At 46.4% G+C, this 20,036-nt stretch overlaps 1 protein-coding gene across 3 annotated transcripts in view; it reads left to right on the top strand.

Moving 5' to 3' along the window:
• The window catches only part of SHQ1 (SHQ1, H/ACA ribonucleoprotein assembly factor), a 287,083-nt gene that overhangs the window by 259,107 nt on the left and 7,940 nt on the right, over nt 1–20,036 (top strand). Inside the window, exon 15 of one of the 3 annotated variants that reach the window (XR_014823536.1) lies at nt 15,035–16,464. The exons of the other annotated variants lie outside the window; for them this stretch is intronic. The gene's annotated coding sequence lies outside the window, so the exon portion shown is untranslated. Of the gene's footprint in view, nt 1–15,034; nt 16,465–20,036 lie in introns of those variants that run through there. 3 annotated transcript variants of the gene reach the window in all.

Genomic DNA, 20,036 nt, shown 5'->3' with positions numbered 1-20,036 from the left:
CGGTTAAGTCTTCAAGCCATTTTGAGTTTATTTTTGTGCATAGTGTGAGGGTGTGTTCCAGTTTCATTGATTTACATGCAGCTGTCCAAGTTTCACCACTTGCTCGAAAAGACTTTTTCCCATTTTATATTTTTCATTTCTGCATATTTTTAAAAACTACTGTCTGTATTTGGTCTGGTCCTTTCCATGGAGATTCCCTCAGTAGATTCCCCTTTATGCCTTATGAGGAGGTTTAGTTTCCATGCTGTACAGGTTTGCTTCCTGTTAGGAGGTACCAAGATGAGGTCATTTATCTTGGTTTCTCTTTGCCTTTGCTGCTGGGAAGCTTAGAATCAGATTTTGTGCTCAATTAAGGGGACTTCCTTTAGCCAGAGTTTTCTATCTTGTTGAATAGTACTGCCATCTATCTGGCTGAAGCCCGAAATCACAGACAACATTCTAGAATTTCCTGCTTCCCTGTGGCAGTTACCTATCCTGGAGGGTTTTCCTTTGCTTGGATTGCTCAAATAGCCTAACTGGACTTCCTGACTTTCATTTAACCCTACTCCTACTGTACCCCCAACCAAAAAAAAAAAAAAAAAAAAAAGTCCTCCCATGCTAAGAGGGCAGGTGGCCTCTCTAAATGCCAGTCAGATCTTGTTACCTACTAGTTACCCCTCCTTCCATGTGAATTCTCGGCTCCCCAGCTTCTCTTGCATGAATCTCCACCTGCCCTCTCAATTCCCATCTTCTTCCCCTCCAGCCCTACTGAATCCACACGTCTCACCCTGTCTTGTTTCTGGGATTCTGCACATACTCTTCCCCTGCTTCTTCTCTCTTCCCCACCCCCCTATCGCATACTTAGTGCCATGAATCTTGCTTCATAGTTTATTCCCCGAATGCCACCCCAGTTCATTCTCCCATGCAGACAAGTTCCGACAATTGTTCACAGTTCTCCTGACAAAGCACTGATCATGGTGAATTGAAGGGTGACCATCCTTATCTGTCTCCTGCTTTAAAATGCAAGCCACAGAGGACTGGTTCCAAGTCTGTTTTCTGTGTCATCCCCAGAACCAGCACTGCGCCTGGCCTGCAAGAGATGCTCACTGAATATGTGTTCGGAGGGTCAATAAACTATTTTCTGGCATAGAAATCTCTTTCTTCTGCCCACTCCATCTTCCTAACCCTCCTTATTTATCTACAGTTGGTCTATTGCTTTAAATTGTGGATCTTTGTTAACCTAAGCCAACCTGAAGTAGATTGTTTCTCCAGAATAACCACAAGGTCCCTTTCCTTGTACCAGATCTTTGCAGTAAATCCTATCAAGGGGTGGGATCTATTTTCCTACCCTTTGAATCTGGGCTGGCCTCCGCATTAATAATATGCAGCTGATGGAAGGTGGCTGGCTTTGGTTCAGGCAGCCTGGCAGGCTTCGGCTCCTGTCTTGGAATTGTGCTGCTGTCATGTGAACAACCTGGAGCTAGCCTGCTGGATGATGAGGGAAGCAACACCCGAGCCTGTCAGTTGTCACATCCGACAGCCTGCCAGACGCCATGAGTGCAACCATCACAGATGAGTCGGCCCCAGGCAACTCACTGTGGACCAGTGGAGATCCACTGAGCTTGGCCCAGATCAGTGGCCACACCTAGCTTGACAAACAGTCTAGAGAGTGATAACAAAGGCTTATTGTTTCAAACCCCCATGTGTTAAGGTGGTTTCTTTCAGTACATCTTGGAATTTTTCCTGGTAGCTGACCTCAAATGACACCATCTTGATCCAACACACAGGTTAATACTTTGAAATCTCCAGAGGGTAAAGGTCAGTCTGGTCTTGTTCTCAGCAGCTTAGGGTGCAGGGCCCAAAGCTGTCTTTAAGGACAGAATTATAAATCCAGTATACCCAAAACTTTAAGTGGTTAAAGCCCTCTTAGCAATCTCATCTCCACTCCTTCCAGCTCTTTTTCTCCTTGCCCTAAAAATAAAACAAAATTTAATTCCTGTACCCTAGACTGTACCAAAAGTATCCGTATATTGCTTGCATTGGGATCCTTTGAACAAACCCAAGCCTGTGTGGCCTGGTGCTAGTAACTGGCTCTTCTATGACCCCCCGCAAGTCACGTCACCTCTCGGAGCTTCAATTTTCTTGTCTGTAAAATGGGTACTATAATTCTATCTACCTCCAGGGGTCTTGAAAATTCATTCACTCATTCATTCATTCATTCATTCATTCCTCGAGTATTTACCTAGAGTCCCTGTGCGCCAGGCATTGTTCTAGGTGCTAGGGACATATCAGCTCTCAGAACGTTCTCTTTTCTGCTACAAGGAAGCGTACATTCCTCTTGGAGGGAGACAGACAATAAAGAGTGAAGAGAATAAAAAGGAAAAGTATGTGGTGTGATAGAAGGCAAATTCAGTTGCCAAAAAAGAACAGGATAAGGGGGGTTGAGAGGGTGGAGATGGGGCTGGCAGCACAGGTCTTGGTTGCAATTTTAAACAGAATTTTTACCATAGGTCTTACGGAGAAGATGATATTTGAGGCAGGCTTGAAGGAGGTGGGAGTTAGTTTTGTGGGTATCTGGGAAAAAAGACCCCCAGGCAGGGGGACAGGCAGGGCAAAGACCTCGATCTGGGAATGTGCCTGGTGTGTTAGAGGAGCCCTCGGGTCTGGTGAGGAGGGCAGAAGGGGGAAGAGCCCCAGGAAAGGCAGGCTGAGAGGAAGGGGCTGCAGGACAGATTGCTTGGGGTTCTCATAGGCTTTGGGTTTTACTCTGAGTGAAATGGGCAGTCGGTGAGGCTATGGGCAGAGCCAGAAAGCCTTCAGTTGGACCAGCACGATGCTGGCACAGAGGAATTGCTCCATAGTTTTAGAGCAGACGGTGATTTTTCAAGTTGGCAGCAGTGCATCAGTCTAGAAAGAAACTACAAGGCCCCTCTGAGCAATGGAGGGTGGCGGCCCCTTGGCCCTACCAGAGGCACGCCAGACCTTTGTTTGGCTGGTAACACCTGTCTGTCCCTCTCAGTGCTTCCTGGTATACATATCTCCTGGATGGGATGGGGCAGGCAAATTTGCATGAGGGCCAAGGAGCCTGTTGGGAGAACCAGGGAACCCTCTTGAGGCTAAGCAGTAGTAATCACTTTGCTGATGGCAGCAGTGTCACCTGAAGTCAGCTACCAGGACAGATACCAAAGACCCCCAAGAGAAGCTTACCTTGGGTAAGAGCTCTCTATTGTCAGCCACTCTGAGTTTAAGGTGCAGCTCTGTAAACACGGAACCCCTTCTCCCCTGACTTTGGGATTTTTCCGCTCAAGAATCTGGGAGGCAGGACTGGGCACCTGAATTGTCTCTCTGGCAACTAGACCAACTTTCTACATCAGTCCCATGAGGGAAACAACCTCAAACTGAGCTCTGCATAGACCTGTCTATTTCTCCATCCTTGGGCACCAACTGGATCCTCTTAGAAAGGTAAGCACCTGGGATTTTTTATAACAGGGGTACGGGGAAGGCAAAAGAGAGAGAGGCAGTGGGCAGGCTGCTAACTAGACAGGAGGGAGCTTGAACCACTGATGTGAATATGAAGAATCAATGTGACCTTATTTGTACCATAAGCTGCCCAATATAGTGAAGCCAAATTTAAGTTGATCATTGTTGCTCTTCTCATAGGCCTTGCGAATTGAGTACGGCAACCTTTTTACCCCTTCATTACATCTGGTCCCCCCACCCCACCTACATTATGGTATCTCCAGGTGAGACCCTCACGGGTAGCTAGGACATCCACCTTGGGGACCTACTGAGGGGATGCAAGACTGGGAGCTGGTTGCCCTACTGGGATTTGTTGCTAGCTGTTTGATATTGGCCAAGTCATTTAGAAGCAGTCAGTTTCTCAAACTTGAATGTGTAGGTGAATCCTGGGGGATCCTGGGCAAATTCAGCTTCTGATTAAGTCAGTGGGTCTCAGAGGGGACCGGTTCGTCCTCATTGGAACAGGTTCCCAGGTGATGCTGATGTGTGATCAGAGCATTTGAGGCTGGTTGCAGCGCTGGCTGCAGGTGAGAATCATCTGAGATGCTTCAACCTAATTTACTACCTGGTCCCAACCTCACAAATATGCTGACTTAATTGGTTTGGGCAGGGGTTGAGTTTTGGAAGTTCCAGTAATCTCCCTCAGTGAGTCTATCGTGCAGTCAGGATTGAAAACCGGTGGTTTGGTCCATGCTCCTCACTTTCTAGGGCTTTTGGCAGGGAACTGTATAATTGATCTCCTAAGCTGGAATGCATTTTAGAGTGAAAAGGGTCACAGATGACAATCACACAGGTTCAGCACGTGTAAGCTGGGGTCGTCCCGTGCAAATTTGGTATGGAGTGAATTTAACTGTAACCTGGTGGGGTTCCAGTCCTGCCCTAGGCCACAAAGGTGATTAGTAGTAGAACCTGGGCTTGGAAACCAGGCTCTTAACTCTTAATTGAGTTGTCATTTCACGTCCTCATAACCTCAATGACTCAGTCTGTGAAATGGGAATAAGAATGCCTAATTTGTCAATCCTAATCCAGGGTGATTTTGAATTTACAAGGAGACCTGGAGTTCCCATTGTGGCTCAGTAGTTTCAGAACTGACTACTATCCACGAGGATGCAGATTTGATCTCTGGCCTCACTCAGTGGGTTAAGGATGTGGTGTTGCTGAAAGCTATGGCATAGGCCAGCAGCTGCAGCTCTAAGTTGAACCTTAGCCTGGAAACTTCCATGTGCTGCAGATTCGGTCATAAAAAGAGAAAAAAAAGAGAGAGACCATAATCCTCACAAATGTGCTTTAGGAGGTTGAGCCGCCTTGTGGAATTGGAAGGCATGGTTATTATTTTGAGTCTGTGGTTACCAGGGCCAGTCTGGGATCTACCCATCTCTAGTTAGAGTGACCACAGCTATTTGAATAATGAATAATAAATGGGGCTCATTAGCTAAAATAACCTTGACACAGTAGAAAAGTAAGGAGATGCGAATCAGAAAGGCATTTAATACAAGTGTCATTCCCTGGATGGAGACTGAGCAGAGGCAGGCGCTTAGGGCGAAGGAAGATAAGGATCTCAGTGGCCCACAAGCTAAATGGGAATCAATAATGTTATCCCTAGAAACAAGTTAGTGTGATACATAAATAGAAGCTCGCCTTGTCTAAATCTGAGATCCTTGTGCTGACCCTCTAGGATCTGAGGAGGGTGTCAGCGTGGAGGAGGGTGGAGATGACCCTGGAATTGAAATTGTCAAGGTGGTGGAAGTGGGAGGTGGGGGGCTGCAGATGAAATCCCTTCTAACTGCACACATTGCAGATGAAAACACTGAGGCCTAGCCATGCTGAATGAGTTACCTGGCAACCAGGGATTTACCAGTGGGGCCAGACTGGGCCCAAGGTCTTGGAACAATCATTCCCAAGTCTGTCCCTGTGTGTTAATGAAAAAAAAAAAATGTTGCTGAGGACTGGAGTTCCTGTTGTGGCTCAGCAGGTTGAGAATCCGAAATAGTGTCCTTGAAGTTGCGGGTTTGATCCCTGGCGTCCTTCAGTGGGTTAAGGATTTGGTGTTGGCATAACTGCGGTGTAGGTCACAGATGCTGCTCAGACCCTGGGTTGCTGGGGCTGTGGTGTAGGCTGGCAGCTGCAGCTCCCACTCGACTCCTAGCCTGGGAACCTCCATATGCCTCAGGTGGGGCCGTAAAAAAAAAAAAAAAAAAAAAAGTTGATGAGAACTTAAATGATAATAATAACCACAATGCTATTATAATACCCCCCAAAGTAACAATAATCCTCTATTACCATTTCATGCCCAGCCCCTCTAATTTATGATTGATTTATTCCAAGCAAGAATTTCTCTCCTGACCCCCACATTGCATTTGGTTGATAGATCTCTTGAGTCTGTTTCAATCTGTAATAGTTTTCCTTCCCTTTTTTCTTTTTAAATGTCAACACCCATGGCATATGGAAATTCCCAGGCAAGGGACTGAATTTGAGCCACAGCTGCGACCTGTATCACAGCTGCAGCAGTGCTGGATCCTTTAACACACTGTGCCAGGCCAGAGATTGAACCCCCTCCTCCACAGCAACCCAAGGTGCTGCAGTCAGATTCCTAACCCACCTCACCATGGTGGGAACTCCTTCTTTTTAGTTAAAAAAAAAACCCTGGGTTATCTAGCCTGTAGAACACACCACCTTACAGATTTAACTGATTTTTCCCATGTGAGGATTTTGAACGTGTGCCCCCCTACCCCATCCCCACTCGCTGAAATTCCTGTAAACTCCAGAGCTTGATTCAATTCAGGCTCAGCCTCGTGGCCACTCTCCTTGGAAGGTGGTGTCAGTGCTGTCCACTGCTTCCCAGCAGGAGGCTCGTAATGTGATGGCAGGTGGTTATCTGTCAGAAACACATACCATGGCATTTCAAAGGGGAACAGCTTCATGTCATTGTACGTTTGTCTAAACTGATAGAGTGTACAACCCCAAGACTGACCCCTGAGATGAACTATGGACTCTGAATGATAAAGATGTGTCCATGAGCATTCATCGATTGCACAAATGACCACTCAGGTGGGGGCTGCTGATTATGGGGGAGGCTGTGTGTGCAGGGGGCAGGGGTTATAGGGGAACCTCTATGTTTTTCCCTCAATTTTAGTGTAAATGTAAAAGCGCTAAAAAAAAGAAAAAAGTCTGTTTAAGAAAGAAAAAAAAATAGTGCAAAAATTACAATTGCTTTCTAATACTCCAGGGTTGGCATGCCGGAGGTAGTGAGGAAGGGAGAGAGATGATATAAGAATGGCCAAAGATGGGTTGTACAGCTGGACAGTGGGTACCTGGAGTCATTGTACTGGTCCCTCTATTTGGTTGTGGACTTGAGAATTTCCTTAAGATGCCCCAAGAAGAGATGTCAGACAGCTGGTTGTTTCTAACACAGGAGTCATCCCCTGCCACCCATTGTCCTCTTTCCTCGGAGAACCTCAATTCCTTTCAAGCCAAGCTCACGGGGCTACCAGGCCAGGTGTGACAGCAGCTCCAGCCCCCGGCATGAGGCCATCCGTGCTGTGCCACAGCTGCCATCTGCGATGCTGGCTGCTTTGAGAGACAGCCCAGCTCACATTCAACAGAGGAAATGCTCAAAACATCTCTCTTAGGTTCACTCCTGTCTTTAATCTTCATGACAAACCAATGAGAATATTACCATCTACACTTTTTATGATGGTTACAAGGCTTAAGGAGGTCACAGAGTCCCAGGGCACTGGCCAGAAGACTGAACTCTGTGCAGTAGCCACAAATCCCACGTTTTTAGCCACATTCACACCTCACTCCCAGGTCTGGTATTGCACGATTTTGCTGTGTTTTCTCTCTGGGTTGGTTGAACTTCAAAGGAATTTATGATCGGGGGCAGACTTGGGGAACGAGATAGAATTTTTGACATTGGAAAGATACTGTGCCCTATGGTGATATTTTCCACATTTTTCTGACTATAAGAATCTTCAGGAGTGTTGGTTAAAATGCACTTTATAGCAGTTGCTATTGTGGCTCCGCAGTAAAAACCTGACAGGTATCCATGAGGATGCAGGTTTGATCCCTGGCCCCGCTCAGTGGGTGGATCAGGCGTTGCTGGCATAGGCTGGCATTGCTGTGGCATAGGCTGGCAGTTCTGATTTGACCCTTAGCCCGGGAACTTCCACATGCCAAGGGTGCAGCCCTAAAAAGACACACACAAAAGTGCAAATTCTAGATAAGGCACCTGATAATCTACATTTTAAACAAAACATCTTCCCCCATGTGAAGCTCTCAGTCAAGCAAGTTAGAAAATGAATCTGGCATTGCCTCTGACTGCAGCATAGGTCACAGACATGGCTTGGATCTGGTGTTGCTGTGGCTGTGGCTATGGCTGGCAGCTGTAGCTCTGAATCATTCCCTAGTCCAGGATCTTCCATGTGCTGTGGCTGCGGCCCTAAAAAGAAAAAAGAAAGAAAAAATCTACACCTCCTGACATTGAATATACATTGAATATAGGCCCAGACAGAGTGGGTTTATTAAATCTAAGCAAGAGAAAGGGATCTGGAAGTTCTGTTAACACTCCATTACCTGCAGGCACTGGTCAACCAGTCCTGATAACACACACAGTGGACCCATTTAGAGGCAGGTCCATCTAGGGCGCCACTACCTCCTATGGGAGCCAGGCCACCCTGCCTGCACCTGCTCACTAATTACCTGGTAACAAACTTTGCCCTCCGGCCCACAGCTGATTGGACACTTGACTAGGCTGATCCAGTCAAATTCTTTCTCCAAGAATTTTTAATTAAACATTCTAAACTGACTGTTGCTGGGCACTAGCTCCATAAATTCACATGAGATTATGGTCGTGAGAGAAAGAGGAGGAGGGAAGGAGGGGGAGGGAGAGAGAGGGGGAGGGAAGGACAGGAAGAAGCAAAGAGAGGAGGGGGAGAAAGGGGAAGAAATTAAAAATGGGCAAGTGGAGAAAAAAGAGAGAAAGTGTTGAGTGGGTTACATGGTGGCTCCTCGAAAGACATATACTCACCCAGAACCTCAAAACGGGACCTCATTTGGAGAAAGTGTTTCTTTCCAAATTAATTAACTTGGTAATTAATTTGTAAGATGTAATTAAGTTAAAGATCTGAAGATGAGATGGCACGAGGATTAGGGTGGGCCCTAAATCCAATGACCGGTGTCTGTATTAGTGAAAGGGAGGTCGATGTGATACCCAGAGAGGGTGGCTACCTGAAGAGGGGGCAGGAGTTGGAGTGATGTGTTTAGAAGCCAAGGAACATCCAAGAAGGCTGATGGCCCCCAGAAGCTGGGAGAAAAGCAGGGAGCCCATTCCCCTTCAGACCCTCCAGAAGGAATCAGCTCGGCAGACAACTTGATTTCCAACCTCCAGAATAGTGAGAACATGAAGCTATGTTGTTTGAAGACATCACGGTCATGGCGATATGTCAGGGCAGCCCTAGGAAAACCCCTCATCTTTGGAGATGGAGACTCTTAGACCCAGAGAAAGAAAAGGATGGGGAGGCAGAGGGAGGGAGAGCTAGGGAGGAAGCGGCCAGGTTCCCCAGGGTGAGGAGCTGTGTACGTGAGATGGAGCCAGGAGATGCAGTGGGTGTAGGGATGCTCTTTGCTTGATGACACAGCCCTAGGAAGGCCCCACATTGCCCCTCTCCCTGGTCACTCCAGTGGTCTCCTTGGCAGGTGGCTTCCTGGGACTACCATCTTCCATTTCAGATGATGATGAACCCCTGTCTCTGCTATTCAGCCCCACCCAGGTCTTATTGGCTGCCTCTGCCGCTGGTGCCATCAGAGTCCAGGTCCTCAGTAGGATGGTCAGGGGGCATTCCTTCCATGCCTGCTGGAATGCTCCAGAACAAAGGAGGTGGGGCACACACTTGAGGGGTTTACATAGACCAAGGTCCCCTGTCACTCTGTCACTCTGCAGGGTTTTTTTTAAATTGGTGATGATAAAAAAAATAATAAAAATTACTATTTATCATTTAACAAAATGATAATAAAAATAATAAAATCAGATTGAAAAGATAATAATAATGATTTTTTAAAAAATAACAAAACCCTTCCTGAGTGCCAGGCACCATGCTAAATGCTTTACAGAAAACATCGCAGTGGATTCTCCCAACCACTTAGGAGTAGGGGGTTCTATGATCCCACATTAAAGAAAGACACTGAGGCAGATCAGGGCAGTAGAGACCCTGCCCAAGGTCCCCAGCAGCAGAAAGGCACACTTGGTATTTGAACCATGGGTTGCTGGTTTCCTGCTGTGCTCAATGCACGTATCTGAGGATAATCCTTAATTCCTAGAGCATCTTCACATGCTTCTTTGTTAGTGAAAATACAGCAGATTTTTCTCAGCGATTCAGTTAGAAGAATGAGGACCTGAATGGTTCTGACCTGGGTTCCTTGCCTCGGTGCCTCCCCTCTGCTCCTGCTCGGGGAGGGCTGGGCGGGTCAGAGAGCAGCAAGAGAGGAAAGAGAGAGGGGAAAGTTTTGTTTTACTTGAACCTGAAAAGTCTGGAAAACAAAGCCCAGATGTAGATTGATTTCTTCCCTTCCCTTCTGCTCTCGGCCCAGACTTCCTGGGGTCCAGGCTGGATCCAGCCACCTGTGGTTTCCCACGTTGGGGGGTGGAGACTGGAGAGGGGGTAGGGGAACCATGTTGAAGCTGTGGAGGCAAAACCTGCGCTCAGGGTGTGTTCGGGCTGGCGCAGTGGTGGGGGTGGGGGTGGGGGGGACGCCAGAAGAGCCCACCTCACTCTTTGGGCCTCCAGGTCCTCATCTGAGAAACTGAGATCATAGTGAAATCCACCTCAAAACCTGCTCTTTAATTACTTGCTATTTGTTGTATGTGAGTTATACCTGACTAAAAGAGATTATCAAAAGCACAATACTCTATTGTTTAGGGAAGCACGCTTAGGTGCCTTCAGTGAAGCCATTTGCAGCAACATGGATTGACCTAGAAACTATCATATAAAGTGAAGTTAGGCAGTCAAAGGCAAACATCATGTGATATCACTTATATGTGGAATCGACAGGATACAAATGAACTTACTAGCAGAACAGAAATAGACTCCCCGACTTTGAAAACAAACTTACGGTTACCAAAGGAGAGAGGTGGTGGGAGGGATGGACTGGGGGTCTGGGATTGGCATATGCACACTGAGGTATATGGAATGATTGGCCAACAGGGACCTGCTGTAGAGCCCAGAGAACTCTACCCAGTATTCTGTGATAATCTCTCTGGGAAAAGAATCTGAAAAAGAATGGATGCGTGTTTATGTAGAATTGAATCACTTTGCTGTATAGCAGAAATTATCATAGCCTTGTAAATCAACTATATTGCAGTAAAACTTAAAAAAAAAAAAAAAAAAAAGTGCTCACCTTAGAGGGAGGGAGAAGCTTGCAGCCAGATGGACACTGGAGGCTCTGGAGTGTGGAAAGTCACCTTACCTGACTGGCTGGTGGTTCAACAGCTGTTTGTGGGTTACACTTTGTTAAGCCCTCTAAGTTTTTCATGTTTGTTCAAATGCTGTATTTCACAATTTTAAGTGGGTTAAAAAATAATGAAATTGTCCTCCTGGGATTGTGGGAGCAATCTTTGAGATACACATTTGGTGCCGGCACATAGTAGGTGCTCAGTGAGCCAGTGATGAGCCCAGTGGCCCACCCAAGTCTTCATTCAGCCCAGGGAGAACTCAGTCGGTGGTCAGGCCCATAACCCCAAGGAGCCCAGAAAACAGAAGAGGAAGTGGGTGTGGAGTGAGAATGAGATAAGTTATTGACGAATTCATGGGACAGTGAGAAAATATTTTGAGAATCATCTGCATTCCAACCCCAAACAATTTCAGAAAGGACACTGTTCTCAGGGTTTGTATATTCCTTGTTGATTCATTCATTCCACAAATACTTACTGAACACCTGCTGTGTGACAGGCAAGGTGTCAGCTGGAGCAGATACTGTGGTAGGCAACAGAGAGGCCCTCCTCTCGGTGCTTGCAAACTAACAGAGCAGTGGATGGATGTTTAAATGGTTAGTTTCCACCCACTGTGATAGTAAAGAAGCAAGGAAATAGTGCTGTTAGCTAAGCCTGTCAGAGGGCCATCTCTCCTAGTTTTTCATTTTTTGTTTTCCTTTTGAGGGCATGGGGTTGTCGGGGAAGTCTTCCTAAAAGGGGTGACACAGACACTGAGCCATAGAATTACCCGGTTTAGCATATTCCAGGCAGGGGAACAGAATGTGCAAAAGCCCAGAGGTGAGAGAGAGTGGTGATTTGACTGCAAAATATTTGAATGACTGGAGTCTCCAGGAGGGGGGTGGTGGTGGAGGTGACACTGGAGGGGGGAGACCAGAAAGGTAAGCCCAGATTAGTTTATAAAGGGCCTTCTATGCCCTGGCAAGGAGTCTGGAGGGTATAGAGTCTTAGTGTTTCGTTATCAGGTTTGTATTCCAGAATAAGCATAGATGGAAGCTGCCATGACTATTAAAAGTGGACAGTTGCCCTGAGCAAGCAAAGAAGGCTTCCACTCTGGAATGAGAGTTGACTTTCTCAGTAGAATTGCCATCACCCTCCCACCAAGGCCCCTGGTTTGATAAGAGGACTGGGGAAGCCCATTTCTGCCCAACTCTGAAAGACAAAACTCCCACTGCCAGGGCACCATGAAAGAGAAGCCTTGAAGGCTGGGGGACTCTCAGCATTGGTACAAGGAACTTGCCTATAGCACCTGGCTGGGAACCTGCATGAAGCAGGAACTCAACAATTCTTGCTGATGCTGCCTCCACCTTGCTTTAGTTTTCCTTGCTTTCTAGGAGTGTGACAGAAATAAGTCTTATATGTGCACCGCACTACTGAAACCTACAACTCTAAGTGTCTGTGGGATTTGTGGCCAACATTCAACTTTCCAGTTGATGTAAGGTTCACTTCTCAAAGCAGATTCTTTGCTCAGGGGTCATTCGTGAGCATGAGGGTCATACAGGAAGTGTATTAAAATGCAGATTCATAGGATCCACCCTCTCTGGGAATTTTGATTCAGCAGGTGTTTCAATCAGCTTTGGCTGGGAAATACTGCAGTAACAAATAAACCCCACATCTCAGTGGCTTATAACAAGAAGAGGTGTGTTTCTCACTCATAGGGCATGTTGACTGTAATGTGAAACGATAACATTTTTATTTTATCAGTCTGCCGTACTATCTTCACTTAAGGACAAAGATTGAAGGAACAGCCCCCAGAGGGGCATGCCCCTCTTGTATCAAAGGTGAATAATCATCTTAGAAGAAAGAAGGAGCAAATGATTGGGAATAGTAATACTTTCTACCACAGGTGGTCTGGGGCTGGGCTCAGGACTATGCATTTTTAGAAGTTATGTGTGAGTGAATCTGTTGCAGGGGGTCTGAGGGCCATGCTTTGAGGATCTCTGGGCTGTCATGTGTTAGGATAAAGACTGGTCTGGACTAGCTTCTAACGTATCAAGTCGGGCGGTGTCCTTCCTCTCTGCCTGATGCCTTAGTCTTCACTTGCACTGCTCCCTTTGTCCTTTGAATATCTCATCTCAGAAGCCTTCCAGGCCCTGAGTGCTCCACATCTAAGCCTTTTATCTCGGATCTTTCTCATACCTCCAGCTTTGTTTTCTGCCAAAGAACACAAATCAATCTGGTTTCAAAAAGTAATGCATGTAAATGGGCTTGCCTGAGTTGACGTGCTCGCCCTGCCTGAGTGGGTATTTGCATTTTAACCAGGTTGTTTTCATGACGCAGAACTCCTGAAATGATGAGAATTTCATGAATGATGAGAACTTCAGGGACCTTAACCAGCTGTAATGGATGGTGATATTAGAGCTCTGTTTTTCAGCCTCCCTCCCTCGTGGATGGCCCATCTCTCTGCTCCCTCGTGCTTATCTCTGGCACTGCATCTGCCGCCTGATGTTATAATCGTCTATCCCAGTCTGTCTCCCTTGCTAGATGATGAGGTCCTTGAGGGCAGAAGCTTCGAGTTCTTTCTATCCCCTGCATGCAAAAATGTGTCATGAATGACACATATCATTGTTTCCTGCATATCATTGCAACCCACTCTTGAGTGTTTTTTAAGTTGGATATATTTTTTTATTTTTGCTTGTGTCCTGGCATCTCTTTCTGATTTCTTAGAACTGTACTTTCCAACATGGTAGCCACCAGCCACATATGCTACTGAGCTGTTGAAATGTGGTGACTCTGGACTGATACATAAAACACTTGCCTTAAAGCACTGATTTCAGAGACTTTGCACCCCGAAAAAATGTAAAATATCTCATTGTATTTCAATATCTCATCCATATCTCATTACTAGTTTTATTTTGATTTTAAGTTATCTTGATATTTAGGTTATATTTCATGAAAATAGTATTAAAATTAAATTATTTAATATATTTAATTCTTAAAATGATTAAAGCTTATTTCCTCTTCCTTGGTTTCCTGCAGCTAACCCCCCCCCCTCCAATTTTAAAATCGCATCATATGAATTGCATTATATTTCTATTGAACAGTGCTGCCTTAGAGAATTCTTACTTTCCCAATCACATCTTCAAGTTTTCTTTACTTCCCTGGTGAGAAATTCACTTGAGTCCAGAAGCAGAGACTTATGTCAAGGAGCACCTGACAGTAGCTTTCCTCCTCTCGGCCTCTGATTCCCTTGAACATGAGTTTTTGCTCTGGTGGGGAGGAGGCGTCAATCTGCAAATTCCCGCAGCTCATTTCTCCCTGAGCCAGGGCATCATTCCTCTCAGCACCGGATCTGTAGCAGAGGTTCTTTTCAGTCCTGGTTGGCTAAGCAGGTCTTGTTCCTAAGCCTGAAAAATCCCTCTTCTGGGATGACTTCATAAGTCGGGTGGACAGGCATGAAAAAGTTACTGGAGGAAGGAAAGTGGACACCTTGATGGGGTGGGGTGTGCAGTGCCTGCCAGGAAGCAGGAGGGGGTTTCAGGGTGGGTGTGTGCTGGTTACCTGGCTGCCAACCCTTTATGAAAAGTCATCAGATAGCATACGTTTCTGACTTTTTGCCTTTGCTGTAGGTATGTTTATGTGTCATTAAAATTTTTACACAATAATGGAGTTCCTGTCGTGGCTCAGCAGTTAATGAACCCAACTGGTATCCATGAGGATGCAGGTTTGATCCCTAGCCTTGCTCAGTGGGTTAAGGATCTGTATTGCCTTGAGCTGCGGTGTAGGTCGCAGTCACAGCTCGGATCCCGTGTTGCTGTGGCTATGGTGTAGGCCAGTAGCTACAGCTCCAATTTGACTCCTAGCCTGGAAATCTCCATATACCTTGCGTGCAGTCCTAAAAAGAAAAAGAAAAAAAAAAAAGAAAACAACTTCTTTTCACAATAAGACAAATAGAGTAGGATTGAGAATCTCAAAAAACACAAAAGAGGAGGGAGAATGAAGGGTCAGTGAAAATAAAGTCTCTAGGATTGACTATGAAAAAAAATCTTCCACTTTTTCATTTTTTAATGTGCCACATATGACAAATAAAAGTAAATACAGCATTTTTGTCAGATGCTCAAGATGGCCTTGTGATCCACCTGTGGTTGTGTCCTGTGTGATGCCCTGCCTGGACTGAAGAAAGAACTCCTCACTTGCTTCTAACCAATAGAGCACAGTGAGGTGACAGAATGCACATGATTACATGTACATGATCCCATGTGCGCATGACTTTTAGAACTCAGTGTGTGCCCCATAGACCCAAACCTGTACCCCTTGTTTCATGGAATGGGGTGGGAGGAGGACGTTAATTCAACTCGGCCACACACTCAATGGGTAAGAGGCCAGTACAGAAGATGGCTGAGGGGACATCGGCAGCTCCAGACCCTAGCCATCTCGTCATACCTTCAGAAAGGGCTGCCAACTCTCAAGATGCTGTCCTACTGGCCACTTGGTTTCTCAGTCCCTCCTACACGTTTTTTCTCACCCCTGTGACCTCTGCTTCTTTCCCTTTACCCTGTGTGTCCTCCAGCGGGTCGGCTCTAACCCAGACAGTTAGCCACTGGCCACCATGAAGCTCCTCCACTGGTCAGCGTTCTTGCCCTGGCCATCCTCACTGCCTGGGTTCTCTTATGCCTACAGATGGTGTTTGAGGCTGGGTAGGTCTGATGAGACTGTGGGCAGGTGGTGAAGGGAGGTGCACGTATGACGCAACCTCCAGCCTCAAATGGGACAGTCTGACTTTTTTCTCTCAGTGCAGAAAATCCCAAGAAGTTTCCAGAATCCTTCCCTTGGTTCATCTCTCCCAACCCAGGTTGAAAGAACATATAATATATAACTGTATCTGTGTGTATCTGTGAGAGCTGGTGTGAGCATGGAAACATTCAGAGCATTCGGTCCTAAGCTTCTCTTCTCTTAGCCATTTCCATTTCCTCGCCCCACCCCCACCCCATTTCAAGTAGCCTCTAATCATGGGAGCAGGACTGCGTTGCCTAGGTTACAGGTGCTTTCTCTTAGTCTCAGCCTCCCTTCAGCCAGCAAATTCTGGGAGGCTGGCCACTAGCCAGCAGTTGTAGGCACACCTGCTACAGGATGCTCCTGGCTACAGGCAGCCTTGACCCAAGGCCTCCCACCTGTCATGCCAGGGCACAGAAGGGCCCCCACCTGGCCATTCCACCCCAACTTGGAAAGATGGAAAAGAACTCATTGTTCTGAGTCTTCATGTACTTGTTTTGCAGAGTCAGTTCTCAAAGTGTGGTCCCTGGACCAGCAACATCAGGAAAGGCAACTTGTTGGAAAAGCACATTCTTCATTTCTACCCCAGATCCTGTAGGTCAGAAGCTCTCAGGATGAGGACGAGTGATGTTTGAACAACCCCTCCCAAAAGAGGGATTTTATATTTCTTTGTGCAATTTTTATTTCAGATATATATGTGAATATGTGTGTTACACTGACATGAAATGTATTTCTCACTGAAGTTTTGGGATAAAACAGTTCGAAAGAAACTTGTAATATCAATTTAAATTGTTCATTATCATTTATGGAACCTTCCCAGATTCCATCATCCAGAAATGAACTTTTCCCCTTTGATCCTGGGTGGTGGGGGGGAAGAGGTATTTTATTGGTACAGTGCAGGGAAATATAGCCATCCTTTTATAATAATGAAATGTAGTATAGTCTATAAAAATATTGAATCACTGTGTTGTAAACCTGTAAACAATAATATAATATTGTAAATCATCCATACATCAATAAAAAGAGGGATGTAAAATGAAGTGAACAGATAGCATATCTTAAAAAAAAATACACAAAACACAAACCAAGCTTTCCAGGTGATGCTATTAGCTGGACTCTGAAAACCAGTGTTTGATAGCATGATTTCATGGAGTTTGGGTTTGTGAAGTAAAAACGTTCACAGCTGCTGACATTCAGAGGCTGGCTGTTAGCTGTGCGTGGCTCCTGTGAGGCACTTTGTGTTTCTTCTATGTAGGTGTTCTCATTGTAACTGAACACTAGACTCAATGAGAATCTTTTGAAAAATACTTGGGCCCGTCTCTAGATAAACAAAATCAAATCAACTCATGGAGTTTCCTGGTGGCCAGTGGATTAAAGATCAGGTGTGGTCACTGCTATGGCTCCAGTTGCCACTATGGTGTGGGTTTGATTCCCTGGCCTGGGAACTTCTGCATGCCATGGGTGCAGCCAAACACAAAAAACAAAAGCAGAGCAACTCTAGGGAGTTCCCGTTGTGGCACAGCAGAAATAAATCTGACTAGTATCCATGAGGTTGAGGGTTTGATCCCTGGCCTCGCTCAGTGGGTTAAGGATCTGGCATTGCTGTGAGCTGTGGTGTAGGTCGCAGATGAGGCTTGAATCCCATGTTGCTGTGGCTGTGATGTAGGCCTGCAGCTGCAGCTCCAATTCCACCTCTAGCCTTGGAACTTCCATAGTAGGTGTGGCCCTTAAAAGCAAAAAAAAAAAAAGTTAGTAAGAGTCTTTACATCATTCCCACCTCCAGAGGTGGGGCACTGTTTCTCTCCTCCGTCTAGGTTCCAGCCACCCACCATTTTGCTACCCCTCCCCCTCCCCTCACTTCCAATCTCTAGACTCACTTCTTCATTTCTCCTTCCCTGTTCTTTAGCTATTTCTTTGTCTCATTTCTTTCCCAACCCTGCCTTACCCAGGGGGATAGCTTTCTACAACCTAAATGTCTCATCAAGGCCTTTTGCTCAACGAAAACGCTTGTCTCCTGGAAAAGGAATTCTGTCCCAGTTTTTCTCTTCTCCTCCCCACATCAGCAGAACTGTTAAGAGCACCAGCTTCAGAAGCAGATGTTCAGAGTTCATATCTTAGATTTTTCCCCTCACTGGTAGTCGATCTTTTTTTTCTTTTTTCTTTTTTTTTCTTTTTCTTTTTACAGCTGCATCTGAGGCCCAGGCTAGGGCTCAAATTGGAGCTGCAGCTGCCAGCCTACACCACAGCCACAGCAATGTGGGATCTGAGCTGCATCTATGACCTATGCTTCAGCTTGCAGCAACCCTGGATCCTTAACACACTGAGTGAGGCCAGGGATCAAACCCACATCTTCATAGATGCTGGTCGGGTTATTAACCTGCTGAGCCACAACAGGGACTCCTGATAGTTGACCTTAGAGAGGTTATCTCTGCTCTTGTTACTCCAAATGTGGTCCACAAACCAATACCATGAGAATCAATTGGGAGCTTATTTTAGGAGGCAGGCCAGCCCTGGACATCCTGAATGGGGATCTGCATTTTAATAAGAACTACAGATGAACTGTATGCACATTTACATCTTGGAAGCCCCCTTCTGCCTTCTCTGAGCTTTAGCCTCCAGGTTTGTAAAATAGAGCTAATACCTGGGGTCAGGGGAGGAGCAGTGAAAATTACATGAGATAATGTATGCAAACAGAAGTGTGTCTTGGAGAGCCTTCAATAAATGCTAACTGATATTATTATTAGCTATTAAGCTATAACGGCTCTATTCCAGCGGGGTTGTTACTTGAGCCCAAAATAGATGCTCTCAGGATGACAGGACCCTCAGGGTACAGTGATCGCTCCATACTGGGGCTGGGGGAAGGGAGTTTGGGGGGAGATGTAAGCCTTGAGGTTTCAGGGCTTCAGAGTGGGGAAAGGAAGAGACTGGCCTGGCTGCTGCTAAGCAAATGACAGAGGTTCACAGATTTGAGTTCTGCAAACTCAGGTCTGCATGTCTGAGTGTGCTGGAGGTGATGCACAGATACCAGACCGATGCACTGGATCTTCTTGGTGTGTGATATGTTTACTCATGGCAAGTAATTGAAAACATCATTTGCATGTTAAAAATGGATCTAGCAAGAATACTAAGTATGGTTCTATTCATAGCAAGTTCTACAACAGATAAACAAAGGTGCTAAAAATCAGAATATTGCTTGCTTGTTGGAGGGTGAGGGGATTGACTGGAAAGGGGCTTAAGGGAACTTTCCAGAGGGATGGACATGTTCTAGATCTTGATTGGCATGGTGGTGATATTTGTCAAAATGCGTTGAAGTGTACTTTGCAATGCATTAGCCAACATTTAATTTAATTCATTTAAAACAGAAATGTGGGAGCTCTCACTGTGGCTCAGTGGGTTAAGAACCCAAATATAGTGTCCGTGAGGACGTGGGTTCCATCCCTGGCCTCGCTCAGTGGATTAAGGATCCGACATTGCTGCAAGCTGCAGTGTAGGTCACAGATGTGGCTTGGATCTAGTGTTGCTGTCTCTGTGGTGTAGGCCAGCAGCTGCAGCTCTAGTTGGACTCCTAGCCTGGGAACTTCCATGTGCCACAGGTGTGGCCCTAAAAAGAAACAAACAAGCAGAAATGGGAAACAGAGAGGCCACAGGACCCTCTCCCTCCACCCCAGTTTCTCTGGGAATTAACCAGACCCTCGATACTAAAGGCCCTATGCCCTAAGCCCAACCTTAGCTGATCACGTATAACCAGAGGCCAGTGCAGACGGTGCCCAGGGCCAGGGTGACAGATTGCATGGGGTGAAGTCCTCAGTCACACTTGCCCAGGGGCCTCAGGGCTGGGTTCTCAGCTCATGCATCTCGGGAAGAAGGAGTCTGAGTGGGCAGCTGCCTGGACAGGCTCCCTTCACAGGCACCTGTGTGTCCCAGGCCACACAGTCTGCACCTTCTGTTTGTTCTCAAACTATAATGGTGCAGCCAGCCCTGGGCTCATGGGGAAATGTGTTCTTGGTTTCCCTGTGGACTGGGAACATTTCCCAAGGTGCCACTTTGCTCCTCCTTGGGCACAGGTCCCCTGTGTTCTTCGTCTCTGGGCTGCTGGCCTTGCCCTGTCACTCCACAAACTTGGCATCAGGCAGTCACTGCCAGGCTGGGCTGTCTTCCAATTGTCACCTTCTTCAGTGCCTGCACCTTGGCCTGGAAGGAAGCCCTGAATTCCTTGCCCTGCCTCCCCTGTGTCCTAGGCTGGCTCCCTGCTCCCGCAAACACACTCAAGACCATGTTTTGTCCTAACACAGACCTTTCTTCACATCAGAGTCTGGGCCCTGTAAAGAGTGTGTTTTCTCTT

This window comes from Sus scrofa, chromosome 13, assembly GCF_054392235.1.
Source record: "Sus scrofa isolate SSC_HxYL_T2T_F1_AM1 chromosome 13, Sscrofa_HxYL_maternal_Yorkshire_Landrace_v2.0, whole genome shotgun sequence".
Taxonomy (NCBI): domain Eukaryota; kingdom Metazoa; phylum Chordata; class Mammalia; order Artiodactyla; family Suidae; genus Sus; species Sus scrofa.
This window is presented reverse-complemented; position numbering and strand designations above follow the sequence as displayed.